The sequence below is a fragment of the Cherax quadricarinatus genome, chromosome 40 (genome assembly GCF_038502225.1).
Source record: "Cherax quadricarinatus isolate ZL_2023a chromosome 40, ASM3850222v1, whole genome shotgun sequence".
Lineage (NCBI taxonomy): Eukaryota > Metazoa > Arthropoda > Malacostraca > Decapoda > Parastacidae > Cherax > Cherax quadricarinatus.
Window position 1 is genome coordinate 9086061 of NC_091331.1, and position 8653 is coordinate 9094713.

Below are 8653 nucleotides of genomic sequence, written 5' to 3' on the forward strand. Positions count from 1 at the left end.
GCTGACACTACTGAAGTCTCCCAGCTCAGGCTGACACTGCTGAAGTCTCCCAGCTCAGGCTGACACTACTGAAGTCTCCCAGCTCAGGCTGACACTACTGAAGTCTCCCAGCTCAGGCTGTCACTACTGAAGTCTCCCAGCTCAGGCTGACACAACTGAAGTCTCCCAGTTCAGGCTGACACTACTGAAGTCTCCCAGCTCAGGCTGACACTACTGAAGTCTCCCAGCTTAGGCTGACACTACTGAAGTCTCCCAGCTCAGGCTGACACAACTGAAGTCTCCCAGCTCAGACCGACACTACTGAAGTCTCCCAGCTCAGGCTGACACTACTGAAGTCTCCCAGTTCAGGCTGACACTACTGAAGTCTCCCAGCTCAGGCTGTCACTACTGAAGTCTCCCAGCTCAGGCTGACACAACTGAAGTCTCCCAGCTCAGACTGACACTACTGAAGTCTCCCAGCTCAGGCTGACACTACTGAAGTCTCCCAGCTCAGGCTGACACTACTGAAGTCTCCCAGCTCAGGCTGTCACTACTGAAGTCTCCCAGCTCAGGCTGACACTACTGAAGTCTCCCAGCTCAGGCTGACACTACTGAAGTCTCCCAGCTCAGGCTGTCACTACTGAAGTCTCCCAGCTCAGACTGACACTACTGAAGTCTCCCAGCTCAGGCTGTCACTACTGAAGTCTCCCAGCTCAGGCTGTCACTACTGAAGTCTCCCAGCTCAGGCTGACACTACTGAAGTCTCCCAGCTCAGGCTGTCACTACTGAAGTCTCCCAGCTCAGGCTGACACTACTGAAGTCTCCCAGCTCAGGCTGACACTACTGAAGTCTCCCAGCTCAGGCTGACACTACTGAAGTCTCCAAGCTCAGGCTGACACTACTGAAGTCTCCCAGCTCAGGCTGTCACTACTGAAGTCTCCCAGCTCAGGCTGTCACTACTGAAGTCTCCCAGCTCAGGCTGACACTACTGAAGTCTCCCAGCTCAGGCTGACACTACTGAAGTCTCCCAGCTCAGGCTGACACTACTGAAGTCTCCCAGCTCAGGCTGACACTACTGAAGTCTCCAAGCTCAGGCTGACACTACTGAAGTCTCCCAGCTCAGGCTGTCACTACTGAAGTCTCCCAGCTCAGGCTGTCACTACTGAAGTCTCCCAGCTCAGGCTGACACTACTGAAGTCTCCCAGTTCAGGCTGACACTACTGAAGTCTCCCAGCTCAGGCTGACACTACTGAAGTCTCCTAGCTCAGGCTGACACTACTGAAGTCTCCCAGCTCAGGCTGACACTGCTGAAGTCTCCCAGCTCAGGCTGACACTGCTGAAGTCTCCCAGCTCAGGCTGACACTACTGAAGTCTCCCAGCTCAGGCTGTCACTACTGAAGTCTCCCAGCTCAGGCTGACACTACTGAAGTCTCCCAGCTCAGGCTGACACTGCTGAAGTCTCCCAGCTCAGGCTGACACTGCTGAAGTCTCCCAGCTCAGGCTGACACTACTGAAGTCTCCCAGCTCAGACTCACACATTTCACACTTCAATACAAGAGTAATAAATTACGTGAAATGCCTCATAATCACATGTTGCAGTGCATCATAATTACATGTTGCAGTGCCTCATAATGACATGTTGCAGTGCCTCATAATGACATGTTGCAGTGCCTCATAATGACATGTTGCAGTGCCTCATAATGACATGTTGCAGTGCCTCATAATGACATGTTGCAGTGCCTCATAATGACATGTTGCAGTGCCTCATAATCACATGTTGCAGTGCATCATAATTACATGTTGCAGTGCCTCATAATGACATGTTGCAGTGCCTCATAATGACATGTTGCAGTGCCTCATAATGACATGTTGCAGTGCCTCATAATGACATGTTGCAGTGCCTCATAATGACATGTTGCAGTGCCTCATAATGACATGTTGCAGTGCCTCATAATGACATGTTGCAGTGCCTCATAATGACATGTTGCAGTGCCTCATAATGACATGTTGCAGTGCCTCATAATGACATGTTGCAGTGCCTCATAATGACATGTTGCAGTGCCTCATAATGACATGTTGCAGTGCCTCATAATGACATGTTGCAGTGCCTCATAATGACATGTTGCAGTGCTTCATAATGACATGTTGCAGTGCCTCATAATGACATGTTGCAGTGCCTCATAATGACATGTTGCAGTGCCTCATAATGACATGTTGCAGTGCCTCATAATGACCTGTTGCAGTGCCTCATAATGACATGTTGCAGTGCCTCATAATCACATGTTGCAGTGCCTCATAATCACATGTTGCAGTGCCTCATAATGACATGTTGCAGTGCATCATAATTACATGTTGCAGTGCCTCATAATGACATGTTGCAGTGCCTCATAATGACATGTTGCAGTGCCTCATAATGACATGTTGCAGTGCCTCATAATGACATGTTGCAGTGCCTCATAATCACATGTTGCAGTGCCTCATAATGACATGTTGCAGTGCCTCATAATCACATGTTGCAGTGCCTCATAATGACATGTTGCAGTGCCTCATAATGACATGTTGCAGTGCCTCATAATGACCTGTTGCAGTGCCTCATAATGACATGTTGCAGTGCCTCATAATCACATGTTGCAGTGCCTCATAATCACATGTTGCAGTGCCTCATAATGACATGTTGCAGTGCATCATAATTACATGTTGCAGTGCCTCATAATGACATGTTGCAGTGCCTCATAATGACATGTTGCAGTGCCTCATAATGACATGTTGCAGTGCCTCATAATGACATGTTGCAGTGCCTCATAATCACATGTTGCAGTGCCTCATAATGACATGTTGCAGTGCCTCATAATCACATGTTGCAGTGCCTCATAATGACATGTTGCAGTGCCTCATAATGACATGTTGCAGTGCCTCATAATGACATGTTGCAGTGCCTCATAATCACATGTTGCAGTGCCTCATAATCACATGTTGCAGTGCCTCATAATCACATGTTGCAGTGCCTCATAATCACATGTTGCAGTGCCTCATAATCACATGTTACAGTGCCTCATAATCACATGTTGCATTGTCTCATAGTTACATGTTGCAGTGCCTCATAATATTTCATTTTATACCATTGTAAGTATAATTAATGAGGTAATTAACATCAAACACGAGTTTCCCCTCTCCTGCTTGATCTATAATGCATGATACCAGTGTGTATAATTGATAATACTGCTTCGTATAATTAACAGAGGCATGATAATATATCATGCTAATAATAATAGTAATCATTATCTGCATTTTTTATTAATTATTTTTTTAATTTGTTTTAAAACATTGCTAAAATCATCCTAACTTTGTCATTATATTAGGTTCAATCATCCTAAAGACTGCAGTCATCATCCACTATCTTATTACCAGCATTATAATTATCCACAGTGTTATAATCATCTACAATACATTCATCCTCAACATTACAATCATCCTCCACAATGTAATCATCCACAACATTATAATCATTCTCAGCATGATCATGACAGGAGCTGTCATTACAGTGGTCGGCCATCATGGCTGTCAGGAGGCACGCGATGCCAACTCTGAGGTTTTTAAACCTGATTACGAATATGACTGATTCACTCTCTGTCTGTCTGCCTGTCTGTCTTTGTCTGTCTCTGTCTGTCTGTCTCTCTGTCTGTCTGTCTGTCTCTCTGTCTGTCTGTCTGTCTCTCTCTCTCTCTCTCTCTCTCTCTCTCTCTCTCTCTCTCTCTCTCTCTCTCTCTCTCTCTCTCTCTCTCTCTCTCTCTCTCTCTCTCTCTCTCTCTCTCTCTCTCTCTCTCTCTCTCTCTCTCTCTCATGCCGCTGACTTGTTTAATAATTGTGAGGGAAGGAGACAATTTTTGAGACTTCTCGATTCAAGGAAATAGGATGAATTTGTAATTCTCATAAGAACAGAGTGGAGCGACCATGATGGTGCTCAACACTATAGCTACCACAGAAATTCCGTAGGTATTGTATACTCAAGAGCCTGTCCAAACGATTGCTACCTTACACACACACACACACACACACACACACACACACACACACACACACACACACACACACACACACACACACACACACACACACACACACACATATATATATATATATATATATATATATATATATATATATATATATATATATATATACATATATACATATATCCATGGGTAAGTGGAACAGAATTCTTCCTCCGTAAGCCATGCGTGTTGTAAGAGGCGACTAAAATGCCGGGAGAAAGGGGCTAGTAAGCCCTTCTCCTGTATAGGTTACTAAACTTTAAAAGAGAAACTTTTGCGTTTTGGGCCACCCTGCCTCGGTGGGATACGGGCTGTTTGTTGAAAGAAAGAATATATATGTCGTGTCGAATAAGCCCAAGATTTATTTAATCACACTTCCTTGTCTTGTCAGGAGGTGGGTGTGAGGGTCTCACGCCACCGCGCCCACCTTGTCAGAGGCCAGGTGGGGAGGGACTCTCGCCCCCTCATCACAACATTGGAACCGTTTTGTTATCCTCCAGTTTCTATACCTTGTGGATAGCATCTTCTCGCTTGTTCCAGGGATGAATCACCTGACTCCATCACCTGACTCCATCACCTGACTCCATCACCTGACTCCATCACCTGACTCCATCACCTGACTCCATCAACTGACTCCATCACCTGACCCATCACAGATTACATTACCACACTGTATGTCATCCTTGACACCCGCTGGATCATGTCACTGGTGATTTACACCGACACTCCTGGAAGGTTAATAGGGTTTAAAATCTATCGACTCGACTAAGGTCATTAAGGCAGCCCGTAACCTTTTCCCCACCAGACAATAATGCTTTAGTCCCCATTTTTGGGCTTAAAATCTCGGCATATATATACGATGAGAGAAATACACTTCTCGGTGTATATATTTTGTGAAATTCCAGATAAACGGGAAGCCCAGTGTTTCTAAACACATTAATTCTGCCAGGTCACCCAGCTTATGTGTAAAAATTCCCCGTGTTTCTACGAATGAGCCATTGACGCTGAAAAAATAATGAAGTGATTATTAGTTTTATAAATTCGCTAATAACTAATTATAACTGAATGGCCTTTAGTTACGTAGGAGCGTTAGGCCGCAGAAATAACGACTGTGGCGGTGGAATTAATTTTCCACGAAGTGTCTCGTTCCTTAACATTGTGTTGGTGAGTTGAAAGATTTGTTAGTTGACTTCACATAGTTGAATATTGATATTGTTATATACAGTGCTTCGATAACTCTACATGTGGAGGGATTTCTCGAAAACAACACTGATGATGCAGGATACACTGATGGTGTAACAATCCTCATGTTACATAATTGAGTTTGTAATTACTTACAGTAGCAGTGTTGTGGTGGTGTTATACCGTCGTCAGTGTGTTGTTACACTGGCAGTGTTGTGGTGGTGTTATACCGTCGTCAGTGTGTTGTTACACTGGCAGTGTTGTGGTAGTGTTATACCGTCGTCAGTGTGTAGTTACAGCAGCAGAGATATGCTCATTATATTCCATATTCAGTGTTCATAGTTACAGGGGTTCATCTATGCTGTTGTCATTCTGTATTCAGTGTGTGTAATTTGAGTGTCGGGACAGCTGGTTGGGGTTATCTGATTTGGGAAAACGCTGCTGGAGTGTGCAGCAGGAGAAACACATCTAGTTAATGTAACAACATCCACAAACAATTATATTTATGATTCACTGTCCTCTTCCAAGTCATTTATGTTTACCAGGATGAGCAGGGGTCTGAATTCTCACCCTTGGGGGTCCCCACTTGTCACCCGTGCCTACACCTGCACCTATTTTCTTGCCATTACTCTCTCTTTATTCACTATGTACTCACCTATTTGTACTCATCCTTTTGTAGATGTGGTGTCCGAGTCCTGACTGCCAACCCTGCCTTCTTAATAAGTTACTACTGGGTTCACTGTCATCTGGACTTATGAGTTCTTATCATACCTATTCTTAAAGCTCTGTATAGATCCTGCCTGTACTACTTTGATATCTACATCATTCCACTTTCTGACCACTCTGACTTTAAAGAAATAATTCCTAACATCCCTGTGACTCATCTGTTCTTTTAATATCCAACTCTTCCCTCGTGTACCTATTTCCTCCTCTCAAACAGTCTGCACCTGTCCATACCAACAATACCTCTGAGTATTTTGTACGTCTTTATCATGTGACCCGTGGTCCTTCTGTCCTGTAATAATGGACAGCATTATCTCCTTTAGTCTTCGTAACTTCATCGACCTTAGCAACAAGACTAGTCTCCTTGCGAACCTCTGCACTTGATCCAGTTCCTTGACATTCTTGATTATATTTATTTTTTTCTACACAGGGTTTGACAAGGTTAGGTTAAGGATGGGTTCCGTAATGGTGCTGCGTACTGTGTCGTGAATGACTCTTGAGAGTCCTGAATGCTAGTCTTCGATTTGCCAAATGAGCGCACAGTGCAGAGGTTATTCAGTTAATGTGCACCTCAGGGTATTTGTTGAGTACTGTGCTCACTGCTAGCCTAGTGAGAGAGAGAGAGAGAGAGAGAGAGAGAGAGAGAGAGAGAGAGAGAGAGAGAGAGAGAGAGAGAGAGAGAGAGAGAGAGAGAGAGAGAGAGAGAGAGAGAGAGAGAGAGCAAGAGAGATGAGTTTCTGGTGCACTTTTGACCTGTGACCTTTAGGTAGAGAGGAGAGACACCCTAGGTGACCAGGTAAGTCTCAGGTGAGACCTTCATACCTTCATTACCAGCATCCACCACTAGTGATGCTGTACTGGTTATGTTGATCACCATCATCACCATCTTAGATACCAATGATGGTATCACTATCTTAGATACCAGTGATGGTATCACCATGTTGGAGGCCAGTGATAATATCATCTTAGATACCAGTGATGGTATCACTATCTTAGATACCAGTGATTTTATCACGATCTTAGATACCAGTGCTGGTATCACCATCTTAGATACTAGTGATGGTATCACTATCTTAGATAGCACTGCTGGTATCACCATCTTAGATATCAGTGATGGTACCACCATCTTAGATATTGGTGATGGTATCGCCATCTCAGCCGGATACTGAATCCTGAATCTGCAGTCAGTGTCATCCTGAATCTGTAAAACTTTCGCTTATTGTGCAGGTCAACTCTTCAGTCAAATGGAAGTCACTAGTTTAGTCAAGGGGACGGTTACTTCAGCTTACCTCGTTGGGTGGCAGACTTTCCCACACACTTGTAGTGACTGCTGCTGTTGTGAGTTCCTCTGACTGGTACGATTTCAATCTAACTTCTCTCATCATTTATATTGTACATATTGTATATATTGGAGAGGCAGTACGTGGATAAGAAATCTATCCCATCTTGTTTGCCTTGACTTTGTTCCGTCCTGCTGACTGCTTTGTTTACTGACTTAGTTGCGACCAGGTGCTATAGGCCGTTAGACTACCACTTGTGTCTTTCACCCCTGGCTATGTAAGTGATGAACTGATTACTCAAGATAAAAAGTTGCTAAAGTGGTATAAGTGGCCACTTCAGTGGTACATTACTAATCAGCTTTGCCAGGAGTAAAAATAGAAAGACCACTTTATAATGCTGGTGTGACAGCCAGTACGTGTGCATCCAGCTACCAAGTGAGAGTCTGACGCCAACCTGGGATGTTGATATAACATCAATTCAGCTGGAATCAACGTATCACCCAGCTGGTTAACGTACAAACCTGACAACCAATCAGCGTGGCTGGGGGTTTCCTATTGGCTGCTACAGAGGGAGTACAAGAAGAGGTTGTGTTATGAACGCAGAATGAACTGTAATGTACTCGGCGCATGACACATCCTCCATCTCTTGACCTGACCTCAATCCTCATTTTTTTTTGACGTGAAAGCTTCTCTTAAATTTCAGCCTCAATCGCCTCATAATCTTTGGCTATAGAGCCTAAAGAGGACACTCTAAGCATGACTGACAAAACAAATGACATATATATATATATATATATATATATATATATATATATATATATATATATATATATATATATATATATATATATATATATATATATATATATTTTATTATCACACTTGCCGATTCCCACCAAGGCAGGGTGGCCCGAAAAAGAAAAACTTTCACCATCATTCACTCCATCACTGTCTTGCCAGAAGGGTGCTTTACACTACAGTTTTTAAACTGCAACATTAACACCCCTCCTTCAGAGTGCAGACACTGTACTTCCCATCTCCAGGACTCAAGTCCGGCCTGCCGGTTTCCCTGAACCCCTTCATAAATGTTACTTTGCTCACACTCCAACAGCACGTCAAGTATTAAAAACCATTTGTCTCCATTCACTCCTATCAAACACGCTCACGCATGCCTGCTGGAAGTCCAAGCCCCTCGAACACAAAACCTCCTTTACCCCCTCCCTCCAACCCTTCCTAGGCCGACCCCTACCCCGCCTTACTTCCACTACAGACTGATACACTCTTGAAGTCACTCTGTTTCGCTCCATTCTCTCTACATGTCCGAACCACCTCAACAACCCTTCCTCAGCCCTCTGGACAACAGTTTTGGTAATCTCGCACCTCCTCCTAACTTCCAAACTACGAATTCTCTGCATTATATTCACACCACACATTGTC